The sequence below is a fragment of the Heterodontus francisci genome, chromosome 2 (assembly GCF_036365525.1).
Source record: "Heterodontus francisci isolate sHetFra1 chromosome 2, sHetFra1.hap1, whole genome shotgun sequence".
In the NCBI taxonomy this organism is placed as follows: Eukaryota; Metazoa; Chordata; class Chondrichthyes; order Heterodontiformes; family Heterodontidae; genus Heterodontus; species Heterodontus francisci.
In genome coordinates, this window is record NC_090372.1 from 25,812,423 (window position 1) to 25,824,989 (window position 12,567).

The 12,567-nt window shown below is 42.8% G+C and overlaps 1 protein-coding gene across 1 annotated transcript in view; it reads left to right on the forward strand.

Annotated features, from left to right (window-relative positions):
• Positions 1–755: 755 nt before the first annotated feature.
• LOC137383331 (collagen alpha-6(VI) chain-like) overlaps positions 756–12,567 on the forward strand; it is a 133,782-nt gene continuing 121,970 nt past the window's right edge. The window contains exons 1-3 of the mRNA XM_068056026.1: positions 756–842; positions 1,264–1,317; positions 10,693–10,766. The gene's annotated coding sequence lies outside the window, so the exon portion shown is untranslated. The remainder of the gene's footprint in view (positions 843–1,263; positions 1,318–10,692; positions 10,767–12,567) is intronic.

Genomic DNA, 12,567 nt, shown 5'->3' on the forward strand with positions numbered 1-12,567 from the left:
GCGCCCATTTGCAGGTCTGCCACCGGGACCTACAACGGAGTCACTAAATTCAGTCCAACGTGTGCACTGCAAGGCCTCACAAATAGCAATGTGATAAATGACCAGATAATCTGCTTGAGTGATGTTGGTTCATATTTGAGGGACAAATATGGGAGAACATCCTGATCATCTTCAAAATAGTACCAAAGGATCTTTTACGCCCATTGAGAGAGCAGACGAGGCCTCGGTTTAACCTCTCATCTGAATGAAGGCATCTCTCACAGTGCAGTACTCCCTGAGTACTGCACTGGACTGTCAGCCTAGATACGTGCTCAAGTCTGTGGAGTGGGACTGAAATCTCTGTAGCTCTCTTACCCCAAGCATCCTGCACAATTCTACTTTATGCCAGTGTAAACAGCATTTGTACTCGGAAATGGAGCGGATGGAGGACGTGAAGGAATCTTGTGCATTATGTCTTTGCAATTATTTTTAAATGCATGATTTCAGTGAGAGCTACAGAGTACAAATGAGTGGCTTATTTAATCATACCATGATTTTTTAAAGGCAGTTATTCCATGGGATCTGATTGAGGTGAACTAGTTAAAAAAAAAAACTCTGAAAATCAGAAATCAGAACATGCAGACTGGTTTCTAAGAATGGTTAAGTTTGGGTTATTAATCATTTGCTGATGTGTCCCTGATAAGTTGCCAAGGTCTCTGCTGAGATCTGTTGAGGAGGTGTGGTTTGTTCTAGTTTTAAAATGAGTTTCAGAGCTTGATACCTCAGCCCAACACTGCTGAGGTGCCATGCAGTAAATCAACCCTTTCAGCTGACAGATTTGTACAGTCTAATCCTTTAGGAAGGTAAGGTTTTTAATGTAGGTTTCATACCTTTATGAAATGCAGGTATAGTTTTGCACCTGCAGGTTAAATGAACATATATAATGAAGAGAGTTTTGGAAGTGGATGTTTAATTCAATATCTTGGATAAAGGCTATGATGCTACAGAGAACTTCCATCCTGGGACATAATTAGCTACAGTAACGTTATTATATATGGACCATTTGTACATTTATTAATGCAATCTGATGGGTTTGAAATGAATTTGTTTAGAAGCTTCTAGATGCAGTGATAACGTTAAGTTTGGTTAAAACTTCAAAATGAGATGTTTATCTTCAATTCGCTTCCCTTATGGTCCGGGGAGTCAACAGAAGAACTAAAACCACACACTTGCATGGCAGGGAGCTGAGATTGTAAATGGAACTTAAGATTTTTTCATCCGCAGGTGCAACTGGCAAAAGTTGTGAGGACGGTGTAGCCCCCATGTAGAGACAGACAGGTAGGAAAAATCAGCACTTCTCTCTGGCTGGGTATCCGGGGAAACTTTTCTCAGCCTTGTATTCTGTCAGTGAGATCGGGGTCTCTTCTGGTTGGAAACTATTCCAGACTGTACTTACTGGTTGTATAGATTACACTGTGAAACTGCTTTTAAAAAAGTTCAATTGGAGAACTTTTAGAACTCTTTTTTGTAACCCCAGGTACTAAATTTGCAAAATGTTTGGCTTACTTGTTGCACAATAACTTGCGTGGTGTTTATATGAGAGTACAATAATAACCCAGAGGTCGCTGGAAAATGACAGTGGGTGTCTGATTGTTGTAATCTCTGTATTGGATTCTACAGTTTAATACAAAACTTAAAATGCCTCAGGATTCCTATATGTAGGAACTGAACAACTTGAGAAAGAAGAGTTCCAAGGAATTGCATGTGATATATTCACTGGTGGTGGAAGTGCTTGGAAACTTTAATTCTCTTAATAAAAAGTAACAAATTGTTTTAATGTTCATGTTTAGAATTTGGTTGGTTGACTGAGGATCGTTAAGTTAGGTGGTCACTGATTTCAAGGAGAGTTTTACACTAGCTCGCCTAATCCAGGGTGAATACAATTTACGACAGGTTTCTAACAAGGGAGATGAGGATATGAAGGTGAGGTGTCGATTAAAAGAGTTGGGGTTAAAATCTCATATAATGAACTGTGATATTATAAAGAAAGTCAAAAAAGTAAAATTAAATTAAAAATCATCCAGTTTGCAATATATTATTAACAAGCAAGCACGATGCAAATCCCAGATTGACAGATTTACTTCACACTCTAACTTATAGGCAGTAACTAAAAAATTGCTCTACACGGTTTATAAATGGTATTTGTAAAAAAACTTTCTTGCTAGATTTCCTAATATAGTTCATGCAATCAATATTAACTGAAAAGCATCTATGGGAATATGAATTTTATATGAAATACTGCTAAAAATTAAAAATAATTTTGATATTTTTTATGCCTTTCAAAGCAGTAAGGGACATACAAAACAAAAGAAAGACTTGCATTTCTACAGCGTTTTTCATGATCACCAGACATCTCGAAGTGCTTAACAGTCAATTAAGTAATGTAGGAAAATTGGTAGCTATTTTGCACACAGCAAGCTCCCACAAACAGCAATGTGTTAATGACCAGATAATATGTTTTTGTGATGTTAATTGAGGGATACATATTGGTCACGACACTGGGGATAACTCCCTTGCTCTTCTTCAAAATAGTGCCATATAATTTATTATGTCCACCTGAGAGGGCAGACAGTGCCTTGGTTTAACATCTTCTTTGAAAGACAGCACAGCACTCCCTCAGTGCTGCACCAATGCATTGGGCTAGATTTTTGTGCCCAGGTCCCGGAGTAGCACTTGAATCCTGAAACTTTTGAGTCAAAGGTAAGAGTGCTACCAACTGAACCACAGCTGACACATACAGAAGCCATTCAAAGGGTAGAGATTTTCCATTTGCTCTAGGGAATTAAATAACCATTGAGATAAGTGAATGGAGGAAGATCGGGCTGGTGGACAATACTGTAATGTCTCTGATTGTCTCTGCCTGATTGTCCCATTATGCCCAGCCCAGGCAATTATTTAATGTCCCTAAGAGGAAAATCTACTGTCATATGTCAGTGCAAAATATTTGCTAAAAAGGTAATTATTAATCCTGCAGTGCACTAATCTACTTGCTCTGTACAGGAGATGTACAGTGTTCAATTAATTGGAGGAGCACGTCTGTCTGCCTAAATAATGTTGTAAGAAAGTGCCAGTTGTAATAGCTGAAATCAGATCACTAACCAATATCATCTGAAGACCAATTCAGTTGTTTCCGATGTTCCTGAAGAAGCATTGCAATAGATATCGAGACACCAGTCTTTGGGAATGGCAGTTAGTTGGGAGATAGGAAATGCCTCTGCTGTTACTTATTGGGACAGAATCTTTTTGAACTCTTGTGAGGGAGCCAAAAAAAACTTTTGAGGACAGCAGGGGTGGAATCTGAAGAGGTTGATGGCTCTGCAAGGACTTTGGATGACAGAGTTGTCAAGATGTCATGCACATTCCCATAACAATAATAGTTAGATATATTTATCATATTTGGATATTTATTTAAATTTAATGTGGGCCATTTGGGACCATTCAGATTTCAGTCCTGCTGTTTATGGGCTCTTTCAAGAGTTACTGTAGCCTGGGGTCAGGAGAAGTTAATTTCCTGCTTCTCTAAATTTCCAAGAATTAGAATGTTCCAAATGCCATGAACTTGAGCTGGTGATCTGTTTCAGAGGACAGAATGAAGTTCACATGAAGTTTCATATCTGGACTTAAGACAAACCATACTTTCACAATTTCTTTTTGGTGTGGTGCTAAAAGTTCCCTCTGGAAAAGTGGAGAGCCAGAATTTTCCATTGAAGTGATGCCAGAGGAATGGCCCGGAAATTTCTTTGGGAACCTCTGTGCCGAGTCTTAGTGCACCTGCCATGTTTGGGATTTTTTTGCTCTAACCAATAGAGGTGTCAATGACCTCTGCCCAAATATGAGCATGGATATTCAGATACCATGCAAATTACAATATGATGTGATTAATGCCATTTACATCCTGGCAACATTGGACAGAAAGATGATACAAGAACTGAGAGGATAAAACTATCAGGAAGTATTGAACAGGCTCTCTTTCTCTAGAAAAGAGAAGGTTGAGGGGTGACCTAATAAAGGTCTTAAAAATATGAAGGGGTTTGATATGACAGATGGAGAAAACATGTTTCCATTTGTGGGGAAGATTTAAATGAGGGGTCATAAAAATAAGATAGGATGAATAAATCCAAAAAAGAATTCAGGAAAAATTTCTTTACCGAAATTGGTTGGAATATGGAACTTGTTACCACTGGGAGCGGTTGAGGCAAATAGCATAGATGCATTTAAATGGGAAGCTATATAAGTACATGAGGGAGAAAGGAGTACAGGGACATGCTGAAAGAATTAGTTGAAGTAGGGAGGATGGAGGCTTTTGCAAAGACAATTTGAAGTGAAGAGTTAACGGGTTGAATTTTATAAGCCCATGGGGGGGCGGGGGCCGCACGCCAAAGAGCCAACGCGATTCCTAGCGCGGCGGCTCATTTAAATAGCCCGGTGGACCCCCCCCCCCATCAATCACATGGAGGTAGCGGGCTGTCCATCCCCGGCAATGGCGTCAGCTGTCTGTGCACAGGCGCTGACGCCATTTTTAAAGGGCTGTTAGCCCTACCAGCTACTTTAAATATTTAAAGAGAGATTGAATGAAATTAAATAAATGCATCTCTTTTGCCCTTCCTTCACCCCCCCCAATAACAATTAAATTAATTATTTGTCCTTTCCCTCCAAAACACTTATCTTTACCATCTGACCTACCCCCTAAACAGCACAAACTTTCAACTTCAATCCTTCCCACCATCCCTACAACTCTGATGCTAATTTGACCCCATCCCCAGCCACCACACTGATAAACTTACTTACCCTCCTCCCCACAAGTGTTCCGCCTCGTTTCCCCGGACGGGGATCTGAAGGCGCAACAGTGCCGGCCGCTGGTCTGAAGATCACGGCGGGAGATCAGAAGATGTAAAATTAATTAATTCAGTTATTTTGATTTATTTAAATATTTAAATAGTGGTCCCATTGCCGAGCGGCGGGGGTGGGGGGGGGCCGCCACGAGGCCTCACCCACGCCAGTAATATTGGGCTGTGCCCTGCCAGTGTCAGGGTCCGTGCTGGGCCTCATCGGGGCCATCTTCAGGCGCCCCCCCCCCACCCCACTACGGATCCTGATGTCGCGGGCTCCTTATAATCGAGCCCAACATTTCAGGTCGTGACCTTTTATCAGATCTGGCAAAAGTTAAAAATGTGATAAGTTTTGAGCAAGTGGAAAGGGGGAAGGGGGTGAGAAGAGGAGCAAAAGGGAAGGTCTGTGATAGGGTGGAGGGCAGAAGAGATTCAATGACAAAAGGTTTCATGGTACAAAAAACAAAAGGTGTTGTCAGGATGAACTGTAAATGGCAGAATAGCAGCCATCCAAACACAAAGTAAAGGGATTAAGAAAGCAACTGGTGTTGTGGGGGGCGGGGGGTGGGGGCTGGTGATGGGGTAGGGCAGGGTAATGAACCAGCCAAAAAAAAGACAAAAATGGGGGCAGAGGTTATGATCTAAAATTGTTGAACTCAATGTTGAATCCGGAAGGCTGTAAAGTGCCCAGTTGAAAGGTGAGGTGCTTTTCCTCGAGTTTACGTTGAGTTTCATTGGAACACTGTAGCAGGCCAAGAACAGAAAGGTTGGAATGGGAGCAAGGTGGTGAATTGAAATGGCAAGTGACAGGAAGCTTGGAGTTGCGCTTGCGGACTGAACGGAGGTGCTTTTCAAAGCAGTCACTGTATCTACATTTAGTCTCCCCAGTATAGAGGAGACCACATCGTGAGCAGCGATTTACTTGTATTTCTTTCAATTTAGTATACTGTATTCGCTGCTCACGATGTGGTCTCTTCATTGGGGACACTAACCGCAGATTGGGTGAACGATTTGCGGAACACCTCCGTTCGGTCCACAAGCATTACACCAAGCTTCCTGTCGTTGGTGTTACGACCGAGGTGAGAGGAGTGCACTGTTTTTTCTAGCTCCACTTCTCCACAGGTCACAACATATATTGAAATGTTTACCCAGTTACCAATATGGTCAATCATAGACTCTATTTTTGTCCCAGAATAAAATACACCAACCAGGTTTCTTTAACAAACAACAAAATTATCAGTTTATTATAAAACAAGAGATAACCAATAACAAAGCAAAGCATTAACACAGATTGAAATATGAAAGTTCCCTTTTACCTTAGACACACACACAAACACCGGTTAACCAAAAAATAAAGAGATTTTCTCTTCAGAGCTCTGTTACAAAAAAAAAAGAAAAAGAATACTTTGGCCAAATACTTGCTTATTCTTGAAGAAAAACAGAAGATATGGAAAGAAGTCAGATGTTCCTTTTTTTTTGTCTGGCGTCCAGTTATACGGTGACGGATCACTGGATCCTTTTCTGGAGCAATTCATTCAGGTGGTGTCGAGGATTTATCCAGCAGGTTTTTCCTGCATCTCAGAAGAAATGCAGAACAGAGGTTTCAGGCAGGCCTTTAAGGATGAATGCAGCATCAATTTCTCTATTTCTTTCACTCGCTTCTAAGAACTTCTCAAGGAGATGGAAAAACTGGCAGGCTTTTCAAAGAGCTGGAAAAGGCTGAGTTGGGGTTTGTCCTTGACAAGTTGATTTTTTAACTCCTTTTCAAAACACTGGCCATATCCCAATTGACTGTCCAAAGTGAAACCAAAAACAATCTCTCAAGAGTCAAACCTCTTGACCCTTATAAATCTTGACCTCTCACTTCTTTGTAAACATCTTTCTCAGGTCAAAATGCCCCTGCTGGGTACTTATCCGAAGACAGGTGACTTCCAGTAAGGGTTGTTTACAAACCAAGCCCAAAAGACATTCCGATAACCACTTTTAAAAAAAACCCACCAAGACCAGCATTTATAAAATTTTCACAATTTAAATATAAGTCCACAAAAAAAAACTTAAGCACTGTCATAACAGTTGTCATTTCAATTCGCCACTTTGCTCCCATTGTTGTGGGGGGGGGGGGGGTGCGGTGGTGTAGTGGTATTCTCACTGAATTAATAACCCAGAGACCCAAGGTATTATGAATTCCACCATGGCAGAAGGTGGAATTTGAATTCAATTAATAAAAAAATCTGGAATTAAAAATAGCTAATCTAATGATGATGGCTATTGTCAATTTTTATAAAAACCCATTTGGGTCACTAATGTCCTTTAGGGAAGGAAATCTACTGTCCTTACCTGGTCTGGCCTACATGTGACTCCAGACCCACAGCAATGTGGTTGATTCTTACATGCTCTCTGAAATGATCTAGCAATCCACTCAGTTCAGGGGCAATTAGGGATGGGCAATAGACGCTGGCCTAGCCAGTGACACCCACATCCTAGGAATGAATAAAAAAAAAATTCTGACCTTTTTGTTCTTGGCCTGCTACAGTGTTCCAATGAAGCTTGAGGAACAGCACTTCGCCTTTCAACTGGGCTCTTCACAGCCTTCTGGGCTCAACAATTTTAGATCATAACCTCTGCTCCCATTTTTGTCTTTTTTCATTTTTTTATGCTGGTTTGTTTACCTCCCTACCACCTCCCCATCCCCACCTGCCCCCCAGCATTTCTTTCTTAATCCTTTTACTTTGTATTTGGATGGCTGCTATTTTTGCCATTTACAGCTCAACCTGACACGCGTTTTGTTTCTTTACTTGGCTTTCTGTCTTTATACCATGAAACCTTTTGTCATTTAATCTCTTCTGCCCTGCAACATGTCACAGACCTTCCCTTTTGGTTTTCTTCCCTCCCTCCCCCCTTTCACTTGCTCAAAACTCACATTTCTAACTTTTGCCTGTTGTGATGAAAGTTCACGACTTGAAACGTTAACTCTGTGTCTGCCTCCACAGAGGGTGCCTGACCTGGTGATTATTTACAGCATTTTCTGTTTTATCTCAAACCAGTTGTTGAAGAGAAATGATAACAGATATTCTGTACCAGTTTCCTGTTCCTAATATCCTAGGTGAACCAGTTGTTAGGGAAAGGGTTATAGGGTTGAGGATCCATACAGCTGGCTCTCTGTTGGTTTGTCCATGTTGGGCACTTGCTGAGGCCAAACAGATGGGGGTGGGATGTTGCAGCCTGAAACAATGAGAGCATTTAAATTACATGCAAACGACATGGCAGTGGTTTCTCATTTTCTGGTGATTCTGCATTCCAGGTACTAGCCTGGCTGAGCGCCCATGCAAAATCAGCATTCAGCATGGCTAGATTGCCCCTCAAGTTCAGAGAATCTCTAAAAGGTGGGTTTGGCAATTATCATGTAGATAACGGGGGGGGGGGGGGGGGTTAGGTGGTTCATGGTGCAAACTGTTCATGGTCGTAGGCAGGCCATGTGTTAGACGGAAAGGGTTTGACTACTGCAACCAGTGCTACATTCAATGGGCTTCGCTTGACTGAGATTCCTGCTCCCCCCATTCTTAAATAATTTAAATCCAGAAAACAGCCTATGGTGAAATTGGTCATCAGCCACAGACTTCAATGGAAAAGAACATTCGACATTGTGTGTTCACAGCTGAAAACCAATTTCATTGCCCACGAGGTGGAGTGGAGAACAAGTTGGGCGTGTGACCGACACGCACCAGCTCTGACTTATGCTGGGGTGAGAGCGGGAGGTCAACCATCAGTCTCAGTACCTCGGCACCATAAAGAGGGAGAGAAAGATGGAGCCAGAGCCACAGCCAAAAAAGAGTTAAAAACAGACAGGCAGTGAATGGTAAACATTGCGGATCCGGGGTCACAAATCATTTCTGGGTCCTATTTGGCCCAGAGGCGGGTTCAGGGCCTAATGAGTGGCACAGGCATGGGCTGGAGGCAGGAAATCGTGACAGAACGTGATTTTATATGGCAGCCATGACTGGGCTTGCCGATGTCTTTGAAAATGGAGCAGCAAGGTGAGCAGAGGGCCAGTGGTGACCTTGACAGCTGCAGGTAGGGGAGTGCCTCGGCTACTGCGAGGCCTCAGGTTGTTATGGACACAAGCACAAACTGGTTGGATAGGCGCAGTCTTCTATGGTCATTTGCAGGTAGCTGACTCTTGGGCGCTATGCCCGATGTTGTGGGTAGCGCCTCCACCTGACCAGGAGGATGCATCTGCTGAAACTCTTCCTCTCTTCTCTGTCCAATGTCAGAGCAGCCTGCTCCCATCTCAACAGTTTCACCTGCTGCTCGTTTGTTTATCAGGTCTTCCTCAACCCACTTCTGATGCCCAAGTGATGCCAGCAGCCTTACGTCCCTCTCAAGCATCCAAACACTCACGCCTCACAAAGGCAAGCCTCTCAGTACCAGTGATGGCAACACTGTGCCACTGCATGAGCAATGAGTTTAAATCTCCCATTTTATACAACTTTTGCACAGTGCAGCCATGAGCACTAATGGTTCCCCACTGTGCTCCTGACAGCTATGCCCTAACATGTCCCAGACCCCCCCATTTTTCTCCGTGCTTCTCAACTGAAAATTCCAAACTGTTGCTCCCCAGAACCCTAATGAGCTCTACAACAATCTCAACAAGCAATTCATTGGAAGTGTGTGGGTTGTTGGCTGCCTGCTCCCGCTCTCCCTTTGAAAATCGCATCACATTCCTGAGGCATCGGGAACCAGTGATGCCATCTGAGTGCAAAATCTTCCGGGCCCGCCCGCACCTAAATTCACCCCTGCGGGCAATTGAAAATTCAGCCCAAAGAGTGAGACAATTACAAGGGGAGAAAGAGATGCATATCTTCTCTTTCATTTTTCTGCCATGTCACAGGAGATTAATTATATTTTATCGAGCAATTAAACATTTTACTTTTCTATACAAACATCAGTAATTAGATTGAAATGTTTGAATTCCTCTAAAAATAGCCTGATTTTTGGAGTTGGAATGATGGCAAAACTGACAGCTTCTGCTGTCATCACAATTATGAAACTGATAGCAATTTCAAGAGTCCACAGATGCTCAATTAAAAGTGGAAATCCAGAAATTGCTGTTAGTGATTCACTGCCCTTCCACAGGATATGCTGTTGAATTTGCCACAGATGGAAATCAATTAGAAGTCTCTTGATTTGATATGAACCTCCACTCATACTATTAGTCTCATTGTAAAAACCCTTGAAAAGGTTATGCCTTGTTGAATGAATTGTAACTGCATTTTTGACAGCATACTGCTGATTACTGCTGAACAACCTCTTTGGCCCTGAAAGACTAATGTTATATTTGTGGAATGTCAAATTTCTCCCATTATGATTCAAATTCCATATATTTCTAATATAATCATTTTAAAAAATGTTTGTTGATGATATTTCAGCTTCTACCTTAATCTCATGTGTTTTTTCCAATCTTTATTTCGCACTCTGCAAAATGATTCAAAAGTGAAGGATAATCAGTTCATTTTACTTCAGTTTGCTGTCTGTGAGAATGCTTTGATGTGATTGCTTGCTTAACCTACTTGATGACATCACTGTTGCTGGATGATGGAGGTCCCCGAGAATCCCAGAGAATCAAATTAACATCGGAAAGGTGAAATCCATGCCACAGAGATTGCTAGATCTTTGTGGGTAACTTTCTTCAAGGCTGACTGTAAAATCTGGGCCTTAATGATAAGAGAAATATTTGCAGATTTACAAGCTGCTGTCATTTTGGATAGATCCCCCATGAATAGTGAAATCTTCAGCTGTTACTAACATATTTTGCACTTCTCCACAGTGCTTATTTAAGGACATTTCTACAAATCATCTGGAGTGGGTGCAGTGCTGACTACATGATTAGAACGAGCTGCTGTAAGTAGTGCCATTGCTTCCTATCTGGAACCTTTGTGTAATTTCTTTTGGGCCTCCTTATCTCGAGAGACAATGGATACGCGCCTGGAGGTGGTCAGTGGTTTGTGAAGCAGCGCCTGGAGTGGCTATAAAGGCCAATTCTGGAGTGACAGGCTCTTCCACAGGTGCTGCAGAGAAATTTGTTTGTTGGGGCTGTTGCACAGTTGGCTCTCCCCTTGCGCCTCTGTCTTTTTTCCTGCCAACTACTAAGTCTCTTCGACTCGCCACAATTTAGCCCTGTCTTTATGGCTGCCCGCCAGCTCTGGCGAATGCTGGCAACTGACTCCCACGACTTGTGATCAATGTCACACGATTTCATGTCGCGTTTGCAGACGTCTTTATAACGGAGACATGGACGGCCGGTGGGTCTGATACCAGTGGCGAGCTCGCTGTACAATGTGTCTTTGGGGATCCTGCCATCTTCCATGCGGCTCACATGGCCAAGCCATCTCAAGCGCCGCTGACTCAGTAGTGTGTATAAGCTGGGGATGTTGGCCGCTTCAAGGACTTCTGTGTTGGAGATATAGTCCTGCCACCTGATGCCAAGTATTCTCCGAAGGCAGCGAAGATGGAATGAATTGAGACGTCGCTCTTGGCTGGCATACGGTGTCCAGGCCTCGCTGCCGTAGAGCAAGGTACTGAGGACACAGGCCTGATACACTCGGACTTTTGTGTTCCGTGTCAGTGCGCCATTTTCCCACACTCTCTTGGCCAGTCTGAACATAGCAGTGGAAGCCTTACCCATGCGCTTGTTGATTTCTGCATCTAGAGACAGGTTACTGGTGATAGTTGAGCCTAGGTAGGTGAACTCTTGAACCACTTCCAGAGCGTGGTCGCCAATATTGATGGATGGAGCATTTCTGACATCCTGCCCCATGATGTTCGTTTTCTTGAGGCTGATGGTTAGGCCAAATTCATTGCAGGCAGACGCAAACCTGTCAATGAGACTCTGCAGGCATTCTTCAGTGTGAGATGTTAAAGCAGCATCGTCAGCAAAGAGGAGTTCTCTGATGAGGACTTTCCGTACTTTGGACTTCGCTCTTAGACGGGCAAGGTTGAACAACCTGCCCCCTGATCTTGTGTGGAGGAAAATTCCTTCTTCAGAGGATTTGAACGCATGTGAAAGCAGCAGGGAGAAGAAAATCCCAAAAAGTGTGGGTGCGAGAACACAGCCCTGTTTCACACCACTCAGGATAGGAAAGGGCTCTGATGAGGAGCCACCATGTTGAATTGTGCCTTTCATATTGTCATGGAATGAGGTGATGATACTTAGTAGCTTTGGTGGACATCCGATCTTTTCTAGTAGTCTGAAGAGACCACGTCTGCTGACGAGGTCAAAGGCTTTGGTGAGATCAATGAAAGCAATGTAGAGGGGCATCTGTTGTTCACGGCATTTCTCCTGTATCTGACGAAGGGAGAACAGCATGTCAATAGTCGATTGTGTAATAGTCACTATCTTATCAATGGAAATAGTCTCTGGGATTAAATGCTCTATTGCTTAAAATTATACAAACTTGTTGACTTGTAGGAGTTGAGTTTGAAGAGGAAATGTGTGAATAGATATAACAAAACCCAGAGCTAAAACTGGATATGAATTAGAATTTTCCATTTTTGGTTGCAAAGGTAATTGTTTAAGGTGGATGGAGGGAGGACAGGGAGGTGTCTCAGCTGTGGATGATCTTTGTATGGATATGTGTGTAGGAGTAAATTCAAAGGGTGACAGTACATAAGAGCAGGAAGGTACTGGAGCTGTGCTTGACCC